Source organism: Saccopteryx bilineata, chromosome X, assembly GCF_036850765.1.
Source record: "Saccopteryx bilineata isolate mSacBil1 chromosome X, mSacBil1_pri_phased_curated, whole genome shotgun sequence".
Taxonomy (NCBI): Eukaryota; Metazoa; Chordata; class Mammalia; order Chiroptera; family Emballonuridae; genus Saccopteryx; species Saccopteryx bilineata.
The window spans coordinates 635,859-658,560 of NC_089502.1; the positions used below are offsets into that span (position 1 = coordinate 635,859).

Consider the following 22,702-nt stretch of genomic DNA (forward strand, 5'->3'; position numbering starts at 1 on the left):
ACACCTTGCAGCAATGATCAGAAACCTCATTAACAAGTATTAAACAAAAGGGCACCTTGGGTGTTAAAGGTCACTGGTTGATTACACAAACCTCTTTAGTCTTTCGTCTTTTTTTTAAAGGAAACAACAGTAAAGTTCACTTAAACACTAATAGCCTGCCTGATATTCAGAAAAAAAAGAAAGAAAGAAGATAAAGATGAAGAAGATTTGTAACTATAAACAATATGCTTCCCTAAAGTGTAATTTTGTACTAGAGAGAGCTGGGGGGGGGGAGTCAATGTATTTGGGACCTTTTGTTCTTTTAATTATTCTTTTCAGTGGTTTATTTTGAAATTAAAACCTGTTAACAGTTCTGACTCACCTAATGTCAGAATCCCTATGCCTTGTCACTGTTACACCACACAACTGAGCAAAGAGCAAAATGTAGATACAAAGTGACACACATTGATTCTGTCTGTGCTTGCAATCACTGACATGGAACCCCTATATAAAAACACTGCACTAAGCCCTCAAAGAGACACAAAAGTAAAGGAGATATACTTTCTAACCTCAAAATGCTTAAATGCATGAGAAGGGAACATATATATATAATATATATATAATATATATTATATATATTATATATATATGCATGCATGCAAAGACATACATATGCAATATTATGGGAGATACATCTTTTTACAGATTTATATCTGTGTAATTTTTTAGATCATTTTGTCTTGATCTGGGTGAAAAGGGGGCATATAGATGAGATAAGGAGAAGAGATAGGCAGTTTTGACAAACACTAACACTTGAAAGCACAGTTTAAGTGTGAAAGCTACAGTCTTAGCTTCCATAGCAAAGGCTTTCTTTTATTTATTTTTATTTTTTCAGCTTTAATTACACAGTAATCAGAAAATTTTCATTTACTCAGAAAAGTAATGCATTCTTGCTTGTCCAGTTTTACGTTAACCAATAGGAGATAAAAAAATTTTCACAAAAAAAAGTGAAGGACAGATATTCCAATCAATAATACATTTACAAGATATTGAAGTATTTGCACAAGGAAAGCAAGAGAATTTTCATTATGAAGATTGCGCAGAGCCCACTTAATCTGGCATTATTCATGGACCATATTGGGTCCATATTCCCTTCCCTTCCATTCCCTTCCCTTCCTTTCCCTCTCTTTCTCTCTCTCTCTCTTTATTTCTATTGTTTTTTACATTTTGAAGTGGTTTAATTTAGAAATCAAATGTCTACAAACAAATGGCTATGCCCAGCAGTTGGAGCAATAGATACTGTGAAGGCCTGTTGGTGTTTGGGACAGAGAAAATTTTCCCACCAAAAAGTTAGGGCTTTGTTTCCTCTGACTCCCTTCTTGATGTTGGAGCTGAAAAAAAAAAGTTTAGGATTTGCTGCTGAGTATGCAGAACTGGTAATACTGGAGATCACTGAATATTTTGTTTCTCACTTGTAGTGAAAAGGAAGATAGTAATGCATTTGATATGAGCCTTGAATGATGGGATGAATTGAGCAGCCAAATTGAGAAAGGTTTGCATTCTGGAAAAGGTGGTGGTATGTAAAAGTAGAGTGGGAGAAAAGCCTAAACAAATGAGAGGAGCTGGAGAAAGGAGATTCTATAGTTCCAGATCAAGAACTCTGGCAAGCACATTAAAGAGGCTGAACCAAAGTTTGTCTTTGGAAAAAAAATACAAAAACAATAACAACAAAAACAAAACAAACAAAACCAAACATCAAAGTTCTCCTTTGGGGCTGAATACAGTACACTATTTCTAGAATATTCATCACCCAGGAATCAGGGAGGAGAACAAGTGAATGATATGGTAATGGAAAAGAAACAATTGGGAACATCTCTCTACCATTGGTCAAGTTCTTCTTCCAAAGATTATTTAGCTGCCCTTTGTGTTTGTTAAGCCTGTGTAATGATGAAGGCTGTGTGGTAAGTGTGCAGAAGATCTCTGAGCTTTTGTGGAAAACTAAATAATAAGGCTTTGAAAACAATGGGTTTTAAAGGTCTCTAATACCGAGAAATATAATAATATTCACAAACACAAGTTTAAATAAAAAATTGAAAAGCAAGAAATACCTGTTGCGTTAAAAAAGTATTAGTTAATTGGAATAAGGTTTTGATATAATCTCTTTAGAAAGCCCTTAATACTCTGCTTCAAATACAAAGCTATCCTTGTTTCCTCTAAAACTCCACCTTAGCAAATTGTTTGGCCATGTCAAGAAATGGAAGCTTCTTCAAGATTTATTCTGCCCATTGGCAAACCAGTCAAGATTTTCAGTTCTCATTTTATATCATATGAATCTTGCTTTGCACGCAATAGTTATTTTGTGTATTAAATAATACTTTATCAATAGTCATGTTTTTAAGTTGCAAAATTTAAAAGAGTTCTCAAATATTTACCCACAGATATGTCATTTCCTCCTTCGGTCATTCTCATTCTTCTTCTCATACTTCTCCTTAGCATTTGTAGACACATTGAATATATTTTTTATTAACTTGTGTGTGTGTGTGTGTGCATGTGTGTGTGTGTGAAAGAGAGAGAGAGAGAGAGAGAGAGAGAGAGAGAAAGAGAGAGAGCGGAAGGGAGAAAGAGGGAGAGAGATGACAAGCATCAACTTGTAGTTGTATTCCTTTATTCACTGATTGTTTCTTGTATGTGCCTTGATGGGGGAAGGAGGCAGCTCAAGATGTGCCAGTGACCCCCTTGCTCAGACCAATGACCTTGTGCTTCAAGGCAGTGAGCAATCTCTGGGCTCAAGCCAGCAATCTTAAGATCATGTCAATGATCCAACACTCAGGCCCATATGCCTGTGCTCTGGCTGGAAACCTTGGTTGGGAAGAGCATTGTCCTGATGTGCAAAGGTTGCTACTTCGATCTTCAGTCAGGGCATATACAGATCTGTTTGTCTCCCTTTCACTCTCTCTAAAAATCAATAAAAAATAAAAATTAAAAAAAAATCCCACATGTCTACACTCAAGCCGATGATTTGGGGGTTTCAAATCAGGTACCTCATCACCCCAGGTCAACACTCACAACACTGGTCAGGCTGAATCTTCTTGACACACACTGAATACTGTGTGTCTTCCACTCTTTGTCTGGGTCATTCACTCAGTCTCAAATTCTTTCTTTCTTTCTTTCTTTCTTTCTTTCTTTCTTTCTTTCTTTCTTTCTTTCTTTCTTCCTTCCTTCCTTCCTTCCTTCCTTCCTTCCTTCCTTCCTTCCTTCCTTCCTCTCTTTCTCTTTCTCTCTTTCTTTCCTTCTTTCTTTCTTTTGATTTTTACATATTGAAGTGATTTCATTTAGAAAGATTATTATGTGTTGGCTAAAAAGAGAATTAACATCAGTATCACTGAACTTAGAGTAACTATAACAATGTTTAAAATCTTTAAAATTTCATCTTATTTTTCATCATCAGGTAAGGAACATGACATTCTTTTTGAAGAAATTTTCATTTCAGGAATGATAAGTTTTTTAATTTGTCCTATTTCTTCTCTGTTCCAATCTTCTTTCAATATTGGCTTACTCAAGGATACATTTCAACATATTGGACCTCGAAAAATGATCTTAGTTTCTAGATCTGCACATGGTGGTGGATGTCATTAACATGTTCAGGAAATATAAGTGGATAATCTTCTTGTAAAGATGTTGTCAATGTCATTATTTAAAGATGCTGCAATCTCATTTCTTTTATTCTTTTAATTTGTGGGCTATATTCTTTTTTTTTACAGAGACAGAGAGAGTCAGAGAGAGGGATAGATAGGGACAGACAGACAGGAACAAAGAGAGATGAGAAGCATCAATCATCAGTTTTTCGTTGTGACATCTTAGTTGTTCATTGATTGCTTTCTCATATGTGCCTTGACCGTGGGCCTTCAGCAGACCAAGTGACCCCTTGTTTGATCCAGTGACCTTGGGTTCAAGCTGGTGAACTTTGCTCAAACCAGATGAGCCTGTGCTCAAACTGGCAACCTCCGTGTCTCAAACCTGGGTCTTCTGCATCCCAGTCCAATGTTCTATCCATTGAGCCACCATCTGGCCAGGCTCTGGAATATATTCTTGATTAATCAGATTACCAACATCACAGAGAACAGTTAAGAAATTTTTTTTTTCTGTTCTAATGTATTGCAAAGCTCCTTGAAATACTGGAGAACAACTTCTTTTTCACCGTGAATGATTTTCTCTGAATAACATTTCTTTTCTTCCAGCTTTTCTTTAAGACAAGTAAGACATGTCCAGTGTGTGTTAGTTAACTGTTCAAGCAGTTTTTGAGGTATTCTTTTTTTATTCTCTTTTATAGGCATTTTGAAGATCTATAGGATGACCATGATGTTGTCCCATGGTAAGGCAACAAGAACAAACTAATTTTTTATCTAATAGACTGTAAACATTTAATGGTTTCCTGTAATGTTGAGGACAAGTGACAATATCTGGATAATTTTCTTGCTAGTATTTTTAAATAATAACCCTTAATGCAAAATTAACAGGTAAAGATTCAATACTAGTTGGAGCAATCTCAATAATACTTCTGCAATTGGGGTATTTGAGAAGAATTTGTAAAGGTCTCTATATATAAAAGTTACTAGAAGCCTGAAGGATGTTTTCCAGGCAGTTTCTACAAAATGTGTGGAAGCATTGTAGTACATCTTCAAAAATATTGTAAGAAATGAGACTCATTAACTTGTCCTCAAAATTGTACATTTCCTATTTAGTTGATCTTCTGGTTTGATGAATGAATTACTTTATCTTCTCCAAGTATTTTAGATTTATTTATTTTTTTATGCATGTGTATGTGTATGTGCATGTATGTGTGAGCAAGAGAGAGAGAGAGAAAGAGAGAGAGAAAGAGAGAGAGAGAGAGAGAAAGAGAAGTACAGACAAGAACAGACAGACACAAAGAGAAAGAGATGAGAAGCATCAAGTCATAGTTGGAGCACCTTAACCATTCATTGATTGCTTTCTCATATGTGCCTTGCTTGACTGGGGTGAGAGTGGGGCTTCAGCCAAGCCAGTGACCTCTTGCTCAAGCCAATGACCTTGGGCTCAAGCCAAAAACTATGGGGTCAAGTCTATAATCTTACACTCAAGCTGATGAGCCTGCACTGAAGCCAGCAACCTCAGGGTTTCAAATTTGAGTCCTCAACATCCCAGGTTGACCTTTTATCCACTGTGCCACCACCTGGTCAGGTTAGATTCTTTTATTCTTATTCAGCCTCTGCTGCCCTAGAGCCGCTGCCTTCTGGAACACAAAGAGAAGCTTCTCAGACTCACCTCAAGGAGCAGGAGCAATTGCTCTTTCATTCTGGCTCCTCAACTCTTCCTTAGGGGAAGTGATCTCAAAGTCATTGCATTAGTACCTGTGTGCTTCTGAATCAACCCATTTTCTCTGCAAGCAACAATGCTTTTCCCCCTAGTTTTCATCAATCTATGAATTGTATCAATTATCTCACCTTCAAGCTGGTAAGGGTGGGGTGGGAATAAAATGCATTACAAAAATTTTCCATTTCCCTTTACCCAGAATAATTAGATTTGGTTAGAAAATTCTCAATGACAAAAGAGTTTTGTATTATTTTAAATGTAGTTAATTGGGATGTATCATCTGGACCATTGCCTTATATTTGACCTATTATCGGGTTGTCATCTAAAAGCTATTTCAGAACTGGGAAAACCACCTTTATTCATACCCATGAAAAGTGACTAATTCTTAGAAATAGGTTGGAATCAAATTCAGCTGAATTATCCTTACTTTTATAAAGTATATGAAAAGATATCTTCAAATTCTGTCCAAGAAATGTAAGTACACACTAAAAGCTTCAGTTTTAAAAGCTTAATTGTAGTAGGAAAAGCCACTTATGTCAAACAAGATGCTTTCCACATCTTGTTACTCACGCTTATTGTTGTTACAATTAATAATAATATAATTGTATATCACATTAAATTTTATGTTTGTTGGTGCATTTTTTTCTCACTTCACAAAAATTCTGTGAAGTAAGCAGAGCAAATATTTTTGTCCTTCTCATTTTACAGGTGAGAAAACTGGTAATAAGGTAGATTACCCAACTAGTCAATAGTGGAATTAGATGTTAAATTCAGTTTTCTACCTTCCTGTTCAACATGTATATTGCCTGTAAATACTAATGGAGTAAACTGCAATTATCTAGCATTCAATAAAAATATTTTTTATTGTTTTAATACACTGGATAGAATTATTCCAGAAGATTGAACCTTAACTGATTAGGTTGAGGGAAGAGACAGTGGTTGACTCTACAGAGAAAGAAATCTGTACCACTCCTGATATTAAATTGTAACTAAGTGAGACACTTTGCTGTCTCACAGTGCACTTTCTCTATACAAGAAGCACAGTTTCCTAGATATTTAAATTAATTGTTACACTCACAGCTTTAATAACATTTTAGTAAAATGAAAAGTGAGGTGGTTTCTTCTGAAATAGAAGTTAATACTATATTATTTTCTACTTTAGTTTTTTTAGCTGTAAAGGAGCATAAAATGCCCCTTTAATTTCATAAGGCATTGTCATCAATCCTACACTCTGTTTCATGCTAACACACTGTTGGCCAAAAAAGAGAGAAAAAAGGAGCAGAATTCAAGGCAGAAAATAGGATGTAGCCAAACAGGCCAGGGCACCAGAGGGATTTTTATGCCCGTGGGCAATTCTGCCTCTTCAAAAAGTACTGCTATTTTTGAAGGCAGCTGGGCAAAGTTGTTTCTTCTCACTGCCAAATGAGAGAGAACAAAGATCAAAGCCAGTATACTTGGATTCATAGGATCACAATTATTGTGTTGCTCTGCATGAAAAGGCAGGCCAAGATTCAATGAATTCCAACATAATTCTTTGTTTTTTACAATTTATATCAAGTTTTTTTTTTTTTACTATTTTCATACTTCCATTTTTATTTAATTTATTATGGTGTTATTGGTGAATAAAATTATGTAGTTTCCAAGTGTACAATTTTATAACATACTTTTCACAAAAATTAGGAGATATTTCAAAAATGAATATGAAGTGAAAAATACCCCCTTAATATTTGTGAGTAGTATACATTATCTTTATATTATATTTTTGTATTCACTACCCAAACACAATAATTCATTAATTGGTTCAGAGATTTCCAAACTTTTAAAAAAAAGTTCAAATTATAGCTCATCCCACCCTTTACTTAAATAAAGGTTTCTGTATTGCATTTATTATTTTTCCTACAACTATAACTCCTCTGTATTTATGGTGGAAAATTTTAACTGCAGAGAAAATGTATTTATATTTTCTTTTTAAAATGAATTCAGGCATTTAAAGCTTACACGTTGTTTTCTTCAGAACACTAAAGGTAAGGCCAAGGGGAGAAGCCAGATTTGAAAGTGTACAAGTTCCTCCCAAGAAAAGACATAGAAAGAATAGTAAATGAAGTAAATGTCAGGAGTGAAGGACAGAATACTTAATCTTGAATGTGGTACAGGTACAAAGCAAGCAAATTCTTCATCCCTGTGGCTCTTCTTTCCACAACATTCCCAATATCAAATAATCTGTTCTACTCTCTCTGTAAATACACTTATAGCTTTCACTTCTCATCATAATTTTCAGTTTAATCTTTGAATGGAGTATTAATTATATCATTTTAAGTGAGTGATCACTGTGACATGTACTGATTATATAAATCATCATGTATGTGAACATTCTCAAAAAGTAATCATACTGGACACTGTTCTCATTAAATGTAGAAGAAGAAAAAAATCAAATTACTATATTTTTAAATGATAAAGTCCTCTTAACCTCTTCTTTGCAGGTAGTGTTGTTCATTTCTAGAACTGGAGTAAGGGACACATGAAGAGAGTTTGGAAATATCAAGCTTACTCCTGTTTCATTGTGAGCAATGTATGTGACTAATAAAACTGCACAACCTCATTCAAGACTCGCATTTCCATATTTTTTTAACTCCCAACTCCATATGAAATGATATGGAATAAACTAAGGTTATATAAAAGAAAAATAGATTCTAAAGCTCTCAACCAAAGACAATATACCAAATAACTATCTACACTCCAATTTGTTCCCCCCTGTCCCATCATGACCTAATTTTCAGTGAGTGAAATACTTTTGGTAAGAAACATTGGCTATCTCTCTGGTTCTGAAAGTGAAACAGGTTAGGGGCATCTTCTAGCTGAGTCTAGACTGTCCAGAAACTGAGTGGGTCAACAATGCAATCTGACTACAAATAGCATATGGTCAATAGGGGAATGTTATTCAGCTTAAGGAACAAGTGATCATACTGCACCAATAATACTGTACAAACTTTTGGTACCTTGATAACCTGGACTGTCAGGAGGAGGGAAACAAGAGTAACAGGAGAAAAATCATTAAATGGAGAATGGTAAAGACAGTCAAAGCTGAATAAAAAGAAAAGTTCAATGTAAGGGCTGTCTTCAGTGAGCAAAAGTGCCATGTGCCACTAAGAGGTGAACTGCCACAGAGATCAGAATGTGCATTCTAGGGAGGCAGATTTTAGTCCAATATGAGGAAGAACTAGTAAAGATGGTCAGAGACTAAGAGCTACCTCAAAGAACACTGAGTTTCCCATTCTTGGAGGTTTTCAAGCAAAGGGAAAAACTATTTATTGAAGACTTCATTTGAAATATAGGTATTGCACTAAATGGCCTTTAAGGGTTCTTCCAATTCTAAGACTATATTATCATCTTCCATTTTCTGGTTCTCAGTCTCACATGGATCTTAAAATAAGTACTAGAAATCTTCTTATATTATAAATGAGGTCATAGCTTAGCTATTAACCTACATTCACCAATATGTGTGACCTCTATTCACTGGTCTGTGCACACAGTAGTGACTTCAGGCAGGAAGCTCAAAAAAGCTCTGATTCCAACCTGAGCAAATTTTCACTTAAGGTAGTTACAGGCACCTGCACAGACAGGCCTTATTCAAGTAGTTCATGAAGAATCCCCCCCCCCCAACAGACCCTCCTCACTCTTCAACCTCTCACACATAGGCATCATTGCTCCTGCACTCAGACCACTAGGCAATAGTGAACTCTCCTTTACAGGCTCCCTTGTGATGAAAGCCTCTCAAAACAAACATGTTCAGTGGCATGCTCAAATACTTGTTAGCACAAATGTAGTTCTTCAGTCAGCATCTTTAGCCTTGTTTCCAGTCTGGATATAGGTTGTCATGTGTCTTAACCTGAGCTAAGTTGTTAAGCATATGGAAGACACAGATCTTAACCAATCACAGACCAGATGTTGGTTGTCTGTTATTGGTTACCAATTCAGCAACCCTCACTGTAGAATAAACCTAGTGTGCAAACTCAGATACAAAATATATAAATAAATAAATAAAATAATGCAACTGTATTCCAGCCATCGTCCCTACATTCTGACAACACAGTAACCCTCATAGAGATATGCAACTTTCTAAAAGGCTACATCTTTATCTTCACTTCTGTCACATACAAGAAATAAAGTCTTCAGGGATCTCTCATATGTGAATTAAGTCAAATTGTTGATCACCATGTCCCATTTGTGACAGAGGATATTGCCAAGATATTTCTAATGGCTTTTTTTGTGGCCTTCATGAAGGCTACTTTCACCTTTCTCTATTACCTTACAGCAAAACCTGCAATTGTTTTAATAATACTCTCAGGAAGTCAATGACAGACATTCTTTCATGCTTAAAAACCATGTAGTGTTTGCTGACTGTCTTAAAGTCTCCATTGTGTTTCTTTTGTCTTTTATATCCAATAAAATGAGTTTTTCCACACAATGAAGACAAGTTTCCTTTCTTACTCAAATAATTGCAACTATAAATACAATTCCATTCTGGGAAGTAATAAAACTTTTGTGGCAATCTGAGGTCGCTGGTACACTTGTTTATTCCCTCCAAAACACTAGATGTAGCTGCATGTGTCCTAAAAAAGTCCATGTGACTCTGACTCAGAGGCTCAGAGGTTATTTTCTTTTTTTTTAAATAATTTTATTTTTTAATGGGGCGACATCAATAAATCAGGATACATATATTCAAAAATAACATATCCAGGTTATCTTGTCATTCAATTATGTTGCATACCCATCACCCAAAGTCAAATTGGCCTCTGTCACCTTCTATCTAGTTTTCTTTGTGCCCCTCCCCCTCCCCCTTTCCCTCTCCCTCTCCCCCCTCCCCCCTTAACCACCACACTCTTATCAATGTCTCTTAGTCTCACTTTTATGTCCCACCTACGTATGGAATAATGCAATTCCTGTTTTTCTCTGATTTACTTATTTCACTTCATATAATGTTATCAAGATCCCACCATTTTGCTGTAAATGATCCGATGTCATCATTTCTTATGACTGAGTAGTATTCCATAGTGTATATGTGCCACATCTTCTTTATCCAGTCATCTATTGACTGTCTTTTTGGTTGTTTCCATGTCCTGGCCACTGTGAACAATGCTACAATGAACATGGGGTTGCATGTGTCTTTACGTATTAATGTTTCTGAGTTTTTGGGGTATATACCCAGTAGAGGGATTGCTGGGTCATAAGGCAGTTCTATTTTCAATTTTTTGAGGAACCATCATACTTTCTTCCATAATGGTTGTACTACTTTACATGCCCACCAACAGTATATGAGGGTTCCTTTTTCTCCACAGCCTCTCCAACATTTGCTATTACCTGTCTTGTTAATAATAGCTAATCTAACAGGTGTGAGGTGGTATCTCATTGCAGTTTTGATTTGCATTTCAGAGGCTATTTTCCAGCTGTACTTCCTCTCCTCAATCCTCTAACACTGTACACATTTCTGTGGTTTCCAAATGCCTTGACCCAGCGCTTTTGGCAGAAGTGAGAGGTGTTGATCAAGCTCTTGAGATTTCAGGAGCACTGATTTTTCTGGCTCCTGAATCCACTGGGATACTTGCTCTACTGTCACAAAACAGAGCAGCATGTTGAGCCCAATTTTAGCCTACAGGACTCCCAGCTGGTGGTTTCCACCCATCTTCCATGCTGGGTAAGGAAATAATCTTTTTTGAAAATTGTTTTGTCCTCTATAGATAACAAACACTTCCATGAACATTTCAACAAGATTTTAGCAATTAATCCTATGTGGGATTCAGGAGTTTGGGTATACTGTCACTGTAAAAAGTGACACAGAAGATGCCCCAAGTCATATGAATAAATGGGAGAGTCAGTATAAAGTATTGTTGAGTAATACTTCTTCTCTGATTACTACTTCTACAACGGTTATTCCTAACAACACCAACAACAATAGAAACTTATGAATACTATGATTATGAGTACTGACAGAAAGAATTCAGTGCATAATATTAGGAAATCAATGCTTTTAATTTGATTTTGCAATTAAGTTAATAATTCTCTAGCAAGTATCTCCTTTTGAACAAGATCAACTACATAATTTGTGGGGCCCAGTGGTGAATGAAAACGTGGGCCCCTTTTTCAAAAATTAAGAATTTTGGCACCATGACAGCACAGCATCACACCAATCATAGAATCCTTCTAAGTATAGGGCCCTATGAGACAACACAAATCACAACCCCATGAAGCTAACCCTCCTTTGAGTCCTCAGGAGACACTTAAGTTTTAGTATAATGATTAACTGTAGAGACAAATGAGGAAACATGTTATTGGTTCTCTGATTCTTCTCATTTCATGAAGACTTGATTTTATTACCTCTACTGAATTAAGATATCATCAAGAGTGTCATTAGGATCTGAGATGTGTTACAATTGCTGGATGACAATCTATTTTTTTCATTGATTCTTTAGATAATGTACTTCTTGTGGAGTTTTGATTAATTTTGTTGTCCCTCTTATATACTATATAAAACAAAAACTTAGAAAGCAGAATAATCACCATTCCTACCTTTCTTAGGCCCTTCAGTTAAGAAAGGATACATTGAATATATTAAAACTAAACTAAGATGTGGTACATATATACAATGGAATACTATTAATCCATAAGAGATGGTGATATATTGCTATTTATGACAACATGGGTGGACATTGAGAACATTATACTGAGTGAAGTAAGTAAATTAGAAAAAGGTAAAAACTATATAATTTCACACATAGGTGGGGTATAAAAATGAGATTCATGGACATAAAAGTGAATTGGTTACTGGGGAGACAGTGAGGGAGAGGTAAGGAGAAGGAAGTAAAGAGGGACAAATATATGGTGATGGAAAATGATTTGACTTTGGATGATGGGCACACAACACAATCAATAGTTTAAATGCTGTAGAGCTTTTTAACTGAAACTTATGTAGTCTTTTTTGTGACAGAGACAGAGAGAGGGACAGATAAGGACAGATAGAAAGGAAGAGGGAGAGATGAGAAGCATCAATTCTTTGTTGCATCACCTTAGTTATTCATTGATTGTGTGCCTTGACCAGGGGGCTATAGAAGAGCAAGTGACCCCTTACTCAAGCTAGCAACCTTGGGCTCAAAACAGATGAGCCCGTGATCAAGCTGGCAACCTCAGGGTTTCAAACCTAGGTCCTCTGCGTCCCTATCCAATGCTCTATCCACTGCACTACGGCCTGGTCAGGCCCTATTGTACTCTTATTGATCAATGTCACCTCTTTAATTTAATGACAAGAAGAGTCTCCATCTGTTAACCCACTTTTGGAGAACAAATAGTGCCATTGAAGGCACACCCTCACACAAGGCTGTGTTAGTGTTTTCACAACAGATGTGCTAGACATTTTTGGTTTGGAGGGATCCAACCAGTCCTTAACAAAAACCTCATCCATCATGATCCTTTCCTAGCCCTCCCACTTCCAAGTCAGTAAACAAATAAAAGAATTCTAAGAAAACTATTAAATAATTTAGATGGCATTTGGGTCCATCTCAGCACGCTTGCACCCAAGTATTATAAATAAACAATCCTTTTAGAACATACCAGCCTTGTGTTTTCAGCTCGGCTCTCCAGGTTGTCCACCCATAGATCTGGGAAAGTAGTTAGCCTGTCAGCTACCTCACATGGGATATGGCAGGCCAGACCTGGAGTTCTTTCCAGGTCAGACTTAGTTGGGGGTTTATACCTATGTGCCAGTTGCCAAGAGAAGCTGAAAGGAGACTTTCCCCTTCCCCAGTGACCGGCCACCCACAGCTTTAACCTGACATTTTGGTGCCAAAATCCGGAGGAGTTTGTGCCAGAGACAAATCGAGGGTCAAACCCTGACCCTGGGAGGGGTGAAGTTTTGCCACCCAGGGAGTAGTGAATAGCGGTAGCCCTTCTCAGGCTTACCCCAAGATCCTGCCTCCCCTTCTCTGTGGAGTTGAGGGACTAATTTCCTCCAACCCTCTGGCCGCACCTCCTGAACTTACCAAGAAGGGAAACTCCCTTCCCCTGCATGAAGGAAACTAAAAACCAGACATAAGGATACTACCCTCTCGTTTTGCATCACCACATGAACACCTGGCAACAATAACATTTGGGTGAGTAAATCCAGCAGCTCTATAAGTGGGAACTTTCCAAACCCTCCTGCATCTCTCATTCTACTGTCCAGGAAAGTTCATTTCAAAAATCCAACGTTGGTCAGAAGGTGTTCCAGGCATTTGCCTGAGCTGGATGGCCATATAGGAATGCCTGGAAAACAGCCAGCCTCCATTTCCAGTGGGACTGATAGAACGCGGATGCCTGCCTTGTCCAAAAGCTCATTCCACCTTCCATGACAGCCCATTCCCTCCTTGAGACTGCTAGATGCTCACTCCCCACAGCATGGGGAGCTCTCTGTCAGCCATCCCAAGATAATACCTCTAGGCTGCCTCCTAAAAGACCTCCAGACCCTGGGTTTAGCCCAGGATCTCAGGCCAAAGCACCTTATTTATTGATTTATTTTTGCAACACCGCTTGGCCTCGTTATAAAATGACCTGAAAATGGCACCTCTGATGTTAACATCGTGACTGACCTTAATATAATTTCTGCTGAAGTGATCTGAGATACCCTATGTCCAGGCCTTTCTTTCTTTCTTTCTTTCTTTCTTTCTTTCTTTCTTTCTTTCTTTTTTTTTTTTTTGGCAGGCCTTTCTTGCACTCCGGTCACAACCCGTGCTCTGTAATTCTTGGTCTCCCTCTCAAATATTCCTTCCTCCTTCGATCTGGCCCACCACAGAACTCCCCCCAGCCTTCTCCTTCTGATCTCTCTGCTCCTCAACCTCCTGATTCCCAGAGCGCACCCCTATTGCAACCAGAGCCCTCTCCTACTTAGTGCTGCCACTCTCCCCTACCTCCTAGCAGCTGCAGCTTTAACACAACACATATAATACATATAATGCAAGTCACATATGTAATTTTAATTTTTATGTTATAATAGGTAAAAATTTTTAAAAAGCAGGTGAAACCAACTTTAATAACATAATTCCACTCAACCTATTTAAAATACTATCATTTCAACATGTAATAAATATAAAAATATTAATGAAACATTTTATTTCTGTTTGCCCTGTATTTGAAATCATAAAAAATTTCTGACTGTTAATAGTTTTCTTTATTTCTTTTTATTTTTAATCAGCAGTGATGATTATCAAGTTACTAGGACAGTGGTTCTCAAAGTGAACTGGTGTGCCCTAGAACAGTGGTCCCCAACCCCCGGGGCTGCAGACTGGTAGCGGTCAGTGGCCCATTTAGCACTGGCCCACAGAGAAAGAATAAATAACTTACATTATTTTTGTTTTATTTATATTTAAGTCTGACCGATGTTTTATTTTTAAAAAATGACCAGATTCCCTCTGTTACATTGGTCTAAGACTCACTCTTGACGTTTGTCTTGGTCATGTGATACATTTATCTATCTCACCCTAAAGGCCGGTCTGTGAAAATATTTTCTGACATTAAACCGGTCCGTGGCCCAAAAAATGTTGGGGACCACTGCCCTAGAAGATTTCCAGGTGCACCCTATGGTATTCCAGAGAAACATGTGCCTGTTAGGAACCAAAAAAACAACAGGGTTTTTGGAATTTAGATTTTTAGGGGGACAGAGGTGTGGGGAATTGGCTGTAAACTGACAGTCCGCCCAACCCCCACCTCACTTGCCTGATTAGGTTGCAAAAGGCTGTTCAGCTGTGGTGCTGGATTGTTTACACTACCTTCCATGTTCCCAGGAAAGACTGGAGGCAAGTTTTTTCTATCTTTTCTTTGGTGTAAAGTTAAGATGATATGTATGGTGGGGGTTTTCTGCACTTAACACAATTAGGAGTAAAAAGAGAGGAATTCTTCAGTGTATTGATGAGGAAATGAGAGTTTGCTTTTCAAATAGATGCCAAAACATTGAAGAAATCACTAGGACACATCAGGCTCATGTTTCTCATAAATACAAGAATGAAAAAACTTAACACATTTGCACTGGGAACTGCCAAATTTACTAAATCTTACTAAGAATGTATCTATCTATATATAAAGATAACTTTTTTGTCTTTTTTTATTTTGTAACCCCGCTTTTTTACAAATTCTAAAAAGCATAACTCAGATAATGTAACATAAAAATGTTTTTTAATGTCAGAATAAATTTAATTTTGTTGTATTTATTTCTTTTAATTACCATAAAAGCATGCTTGGACTTTATATTTTTTCTTTAATATTTGACTTAATTATTATAACATATTTCTCAGAAATTTGTATATAGTGTGCCTACAATTATTTGTAGGATTTTGAATGCACCTCCCACTTCAAAAAGTTTGAGAATCCCTGTACTAGTGTATTTTTAGTTCATTGGACTATGCAAAAATGTGATTAAATTATACTATTTAAAAGCACAAGTATTTATAATATGCTGGAAATAACAACTGTACAAATAATTAAATGTATGACAAATTTCAGATGCTAACTTAAATATGTGTGATAGGATAGTTTCTCAAAATTATTTTAGGTGGCATGTAATTAGAAAATATTAAGATCACTGTCATAGAACACTATGTAAATAAATTCCAGAAAAAACTGAGTGAGGGGCATAAAATTTAGAAAGCTAAGTTTCTTTTTATGTTATAACAATTTTTAGTTTCTGAATATAGCAGAAACTACTATAACATGATGTATACTAGCTTATAGGGCAGGGAGGTAATGCAACTTTGTAACAGGTAAAAATTTAGGAATATTGCTAAGCAATCCACAAATACTGTACTTACTCAATATGATCACTAGATGGCAAATGTCCAAGGGTTAGGGTTAGGGTTAGGGTTAGGGTTAGGGTTAGGGTTTCTGTGTCTAGGCGGGAAGCACTCTTTCCCCTTCTTCCAGTGACTCACTGAATCCTCTATCTATTCCTGCAAAAAGGAAAATGATATGAACAACAGTAACAGTCACAACAAACAAACAACAATATTACAAAGTATTTGTTTTAGGTCTTTCCATATGCCAGGGACAGTAATAAGCCCTTATGATTTCTAAAAAATTCAGAAATGGATTTATCTATGAAGTTAATCTATTCTTCATTAATACTATTTACAAATAATGTTAATGAATACATCTCTACGATATAAACATGCACATTGACCCCAAAACCCAAGCCCTATCTAGCTAAGATCTTCAGCTCTAACAAAACCAAAAAGCAGCAGGAGTAGCAGCAGAGGTAGTAGCAGCAGTATCTATGACATTCCAAACATGAGAATTCACTTCACTTCACACACTTTCATTTCACTTCAAACACATCTAAGAAGTATGTGTTAATGTTAACCCAATTTTACAGTAAGAAAGCAGAAAAATGGTGCCAAATCACTGAATTAGTAAGTGTCATTTCTGGGATGTATATACAGGTTTTGTTTTGTTTGTTTTCTAATTCAATACCTATGTATTTTAATATTAAACTGCTTGATGTTTCAGTGGTGTGTGTGCGTGTGTGTGTTTCTATCCATGTATATTTCCATATTTGGCTATTCATATTGATATTTCTTTGCCTTCCTATGATTCTATGCTTGCGATTCTGTGTGTGTGTGTGTGTGTGTGTTTATGTGGTCACACATGTGTACTCCAGGTCTTTTAAAGATGTTTCTGGTAATTTCCATATCTGATTCAATACAATAATCAGAGGGAGCATAGTAATTTTCATTTTCTCTTAAAGAGGTGAGGAAAAAGATACATTAAAAGTCACAGCTATCTTTGAAAAAGTATTATTTTTGTGTCCTTTTACATGTGATCGAATGTTTGTATTTTCATATGTATAGATCGGCATGAGTGTCTATGTCTGTTTCTATTTGAACATGATTAAGTCCACGTATGCATTTATATGCTTATGTTGGCAGATGTATAAGTGTATGCACATTCACATATTTGACCATAAGTTTAGAACTGAGTGCCAAATAAGCATAGGAGTACATTTGTAGATCGCTGTGTTTGTATGTGTGTGCACACACATACCAATTGTGCATATGTTAACATGTGAGGGTGTCTATCTGTGCATCTATGCATTTGGGTGCCTTTGAATATGTTTATAGTTTTTTAGTGTTTTAGGTTTTAGTGTTTTAGGTTTTAGTGTTTTATGTTTTGCATTGTCTTTAGATATGTGTGTGTTTCATAATTTATTTATAGATTTTATTTATTGATTTTAGAGAAGAGAGAGAGAAAAGGAAGAAGAAGCAGAAGCATCAATTTATAATAGTTGTTTCTCACATGTGCCTTGACCAGGGAAGCCCAGGGTTTTGAACTGGGGACGTTAGCATTCCAGGTCGATACTTTATCCATTGCTCTACCATTGGTCAGACAATCTCTTACATTTATAAACTGAAGATGTATATTTGGAAGGTTATATCTGGCCTCTGAGTGCATATCTACATGTACATTTATGGGATGGGCAAAAGTAGTTTTACAGGTGTGAGTACCCAAAACACAGAGTTTGCTCTTGTATTATTATTTATCAATTTTTGTTATATTTTATATGAAAAACTGTAAACCTACTTTTGCCCTCCACATGTATGTGTCTGCATGTGAACGTACACTTATAAAGTTCTGTGTGCATGTGCCTTTAAGGAGTTTTTGGAGTGTGTCATGTCTGAATGAATGCAATCTTGTCTCTTGGGGGTGAAGTATCCAGGTCTTGGTGCACACATTTAAGTCTGTGGGACTGTACCTTTATCTCCATGTATTTAACTCTGCATGAGTCCATGTGTATAAGTTAGCATTTATATTTGTGTGGGCACATTTAGTCCTTAAGTTTACTTATTGCAAATCTTCATCTGTAAGATGGGTCTTTGTATGTCTATGTGTGTGTGTGTACACCATATATATATATATATATATATATATATATATATATATATATATATAATGCATGTATGTGTGTGTCTGAGTATGAGTCTATGGGTTTACATGTATCTATGCATTCTGGTCTGTAAGTCCCTTTATCTGTGTCTAGGTGCTTCTGTATTCACAATGCATGCCTTGATGTCTATCCATTTGTTCACCTACCTCTGTTTGCATGTGTATGTCTGTTTATGAGCATTTATGGGGCATATGTGTATATGTGTATAAATCTGTCTTCATGAGAATGAATTTCTTTGGATGACTCTTTGGGTGAATGGATCTGTATGTCTATATGCAGATATTTATGTTATTGGTGCATGTAAAGACTCCATATGCATGAGAATTTTGTATGGCTATGTGTATGTGCTTCTCTCTGCCTGTATTTGTTTGTGCAAGCCTCTATAGTATGCATGTTCAACTATGTTTGCATGCATACATATTACTATACACACAAGTGTCTGTGCCAGTGTGTCAGTGAAGGTGCATTGAGCTCTGTTAGTGTGGGTACACATACTTCTATGTCTGAATATTCAGGTCAATAGATATGCATGCTTCTGTGTGTATTTGTATGCCTCTGTGTTCACATATATATTTGTGCATCTCCATGTCTATCTGTGCATCCATGTAGAATGACTGTATATAAATAAATGTGTATATGTTTATACAGTCACCTGCACAAACTTCTGTGACCATGCCTTTGTGAGTCTATAAGGGTATGGGTCTGTGTACATCTCTCTGTGCACATGTCTGTGTCTCTGTAAATTTATCTGTATTTCTTCACATGTATGTAACTTTGTATGCTCCTCTTGTGTCTCTGAGTGAGTCTGTATGTGAATGCAGATGTGTTTGTTTGTATAATATTTTTGTAGGTCCTTAAGCCTGTGCCTATATGTGTAGATATGTGATTTTTCATATGAAAGTGCCTCATCTATTTGTCATCTATCATCTATCTATCTATCATCTATCTATCTATCATCTATCTATCTATCTATCTATCTATCTATCTATCTATCATCTATCTATCATTTATCTATCTATCTATCTATCATCTATCTATCTATCATCATCTATCAATCATCTATCTATCTATCTATCTATCTATCTATCTATCTATCTATCATCTATCTATCATTTATCTATTTATCTACCTACCTACCTATCATATACTTATCATCTATATATCATCTATCTCTCTATCTGTCATCCATGATGTATATTTCTCTGTATATGATATATATGGTACTATGAGACATATCCTGAAATACCACTGTCTGTATTGTATGTACATGTAGAGATTTCTTTATGGATCCGTCTCTTTTTTGTCTTTATGTGTATGGATATGTCTCCATGTACAAATACATATATGTGTGCACATCCTTATGCTTGTTTATTGCCCTGTATACACCCACATGCATAAATATTATTATGTGTGCTTCATGTACATTTTCATGCACATTTACATGTATTTATGGTGAGCATGAACACTTAGGTTGCATATGCAATCATGATAATGTTCATGCATATGTGTTCTAGTAACATCTATGATGTTGAGAGTGTATACATGTGACTTTGTGAATAAGAAAATGCCACTAAATACATATTTAAAACACATGTACTGGCCTGACCTGTGGTGGCACAGTGGATAAAGCATTGACCTGGAAATGCTGAGATCGCCGGTTCGAAACCCTGGGCTTGCCTGGTCAAGGCATATATGGGAGTTGATGCTTCCAGCTCCTCCCCCATTCTCTCTCTCTCTCTGTCTCTCTCTCCTCTCTCTCCCTCTCTGTCTCTCTCTCTCCTCTCTAAAAATGAATAAAAATTTAAAAAAATGAAAAAAAACCACATGTACTGTATCTATCTATGAATTATGTTTCAATGTATAAATGTTTCTGTATTTCTGCAAATCAATAAAATACATATACCTCTTTTTGCATATTAATGATTACATGTATGTTTATGTGTATGAGTGTACACATACAAATACACATGTGTCTGTGTCAGTTCATGTATACTTGAATACATTTCTCAATAAATGTCTGGGAGTGTCTCAGAATGTGCCTCATGAGCCTACAGAAGAATCTGTGTATTTCTGTATGTTTGTGTATTTTTGTTTTTGCATCTTTGAGGTTATCAATCAGTAAACACATTGTCTGGGTGACACATATATGTCTCTGAATGCTTCTCTGGGTCTCTACAAGTGTATAGTGTACATTTCTGATTATGTGTTTCTCTGTGTCTACACACAGAACTATGGGTATTTGTGTGAATCTGTGTATGCCTATGTGTATCTGTGTATACCTGAGGTGAAGTCTGTTGGGACTCAAGGTTTTATGTTTGTATTTGTGCAAACAAATGTGTTTGGTGTAATCTTAAAAATGTATGGTCTATAGGGTTATGGCACACTTTTAGGTCTATGTCAGTATGAACCTCTATGAAAATGCATGTGAGTGTGTCTATTCTGTTGTGTATGTACTCATCTATGATTAATATATGTATGTGTAGATGTGAGCCCTTTCTACTGGAAAGACATTTCTAGTCATTTCTACAGCTGCTTTTCTAAAATACAGTCAGCAGATTGGACTTTAAACTTTCATTCTATTCTTGGAAGTACCAAGAAATTAAATATTAAAAGACAACCTCCTTTGAAAAGTGTTGATAGGCTTGATCTGTGGTGGTGCATTGGATAAAGTGTCAACCTGGAATGCTGAGGTCGCCAGTTCAAAACTCTGATCTTGCCTGGTTAAGGCACATATGGGAGTTGATCCTTCTTGCTCCTCTCTCTTTCTCTCTCTCTCTCTCTCTCCCCTCACTAAAATAAATAAATAAAAATAAAATAGACTTCCTGGATTAGAAGAATACATTAAAAATGTTGATTATTGAAGATGGTAACTATAGTCTAATAGCATAAACTTTTTATAATCTGAAAAGAAAAAGAAGGTGAGTGCTCAGATCTTCAAATCCTACTGCCACTGTTGGAGACTCTGGCATGTAACTACCTTCCTTCACATCTCTGGCCCTACACAGGCCCTCATGCTGCCTCCTTCCATCATCTGCTTCACCAACCTTATCTATTGCAAAGGGCTCCAAAATTACTTCTACTTTCTGTCCTAGGAGGTTGGAACCAGTGTTATCCCCAGTTTATAAATGAGGAATAGGATCATAGAATTAGAGTGCATTGTGTGGTCTCATGGCCAATTAGTGGCAGAATTAAAAACCAGACCTGACTGACTACAAATCCATATTCCTTCTACTCTACCACTGACCAATTATACTATCAAATGTGCTGAAGTCGCAGCATCAGTAATTGGTAAAGCCAAGCCTGGGAGCAGGCAGGTCTGCCACCAAAGACTGTGTTCTGAATTTTGATACTTCTCAGAAATTGTCTCATTTAATTTTTGGAATGACCTAAAAGAAAGTACTTTACCATGTTTATAAATAGGTGCCTGACCAGTTGGTGATGCAGTGAGTAGAGCATCAGCCTGGGATGCAGAGGACCCAGGTTCAAAACTTCAAGGTCACTGGCTTGAGCATAGACTCATCTGCCTTGATCGCAAGCTCACCAGCTTAAGCGCAGGGTTGCTGGCTTGAGCATGGGATCATAAACATGACCCGATGGTTACGGTTTGAGCCCAAAGGTCACTGGTTTAAGCAAGGGGTCACAGGCTCTGCTGTAGCCTCCCAGTCAAGGCACATATGAGAAAGCAATCAATGAACAACTAAGGTGTCACAACAAAAAATTGATGCTTCTCATCTCTCTCCCTTCCTGTATGTCTGTCCTTCTCTCTCTGTCACTCACAGTAAAAAAAAAAAAAAAAAAAAAAGGCATACAGACTCAAACATTGAAGTCACTTGCCAAATCTCTGTGTAAGCATATATATATCCTTGGTTCATATTCTATAGAGAAACATACTGTTAAAGATTAAATGTGACAGAGTGAGTGTAGGCCTCACAAAGTGAAGCTGAATGTTCTAGAGCAGGGGTCTCAAACTCGTGGCCCCCGGGCTGCATACGGCCCGCCGAACAATTTTGTGCAGCCCGCAGACTAATCCACGAAGTTCAAAATATTTTGGATAAAATTAAGTAAGCCTAGAGGCCTACTTGTATTTTTCATTTCTCTAGCATCCTAGCTAGATATTAGCTTAGTTAACAGCAGTTGTGATGCAAACTACAGTTTCTGGTCGTTTTGTGACACTGAGTAAACTGCATGTACGATTGTGCTTGTTGTACTGATTTTTTTTTTGTTTTCATCTGCAGTAAGAAAAGTGTTGCGTAACAGTTTCCTTTTGTAGACCTAGTGCGGCCCGCTGAATGGCTGTGATCTTGCTCTGCGGCCCACATGCTGAGTTGAGTTTGAGATCCCTGTTCTAGAGTGATCAGATATATATTGCTGCTTTGCTTGGTGTTATAGGATTTCTGAGTATTGTGTAGCAAGACTTGG

At 36.7% G+C, this 22,702-nt stretch overlaps 1 long non-coding RNA gene and 1 pseudogene across 1 annotated transcript in view; both read right to left on the bottom strand.

Annotated features, from left to right (window-relative positions):
- Nucleotides 1-22,702, bottom strand: part of LOC136317478 (uncharacterized) — a 55,066-nt gene that overhangs the window by 19,981 nt on the left and 12,383 nt on the right. Inside the window, exon 4 of the long non-coding RNA XR_010727876.1 lies at nucleotides 16,155-16,292. This is a non-coding gene — a long non-coding RNA (uncharacterized lncRNA). The remainder of the gene's footprint in view (nucleotides 1-16,154; nucleotides 16,293-22,702) is intronic.
- On the bottom strand, nucleotides 1,618-4,710 carry LOC136316732 (tripartite motif-containing protein 59-like; annotated as a pseudogene).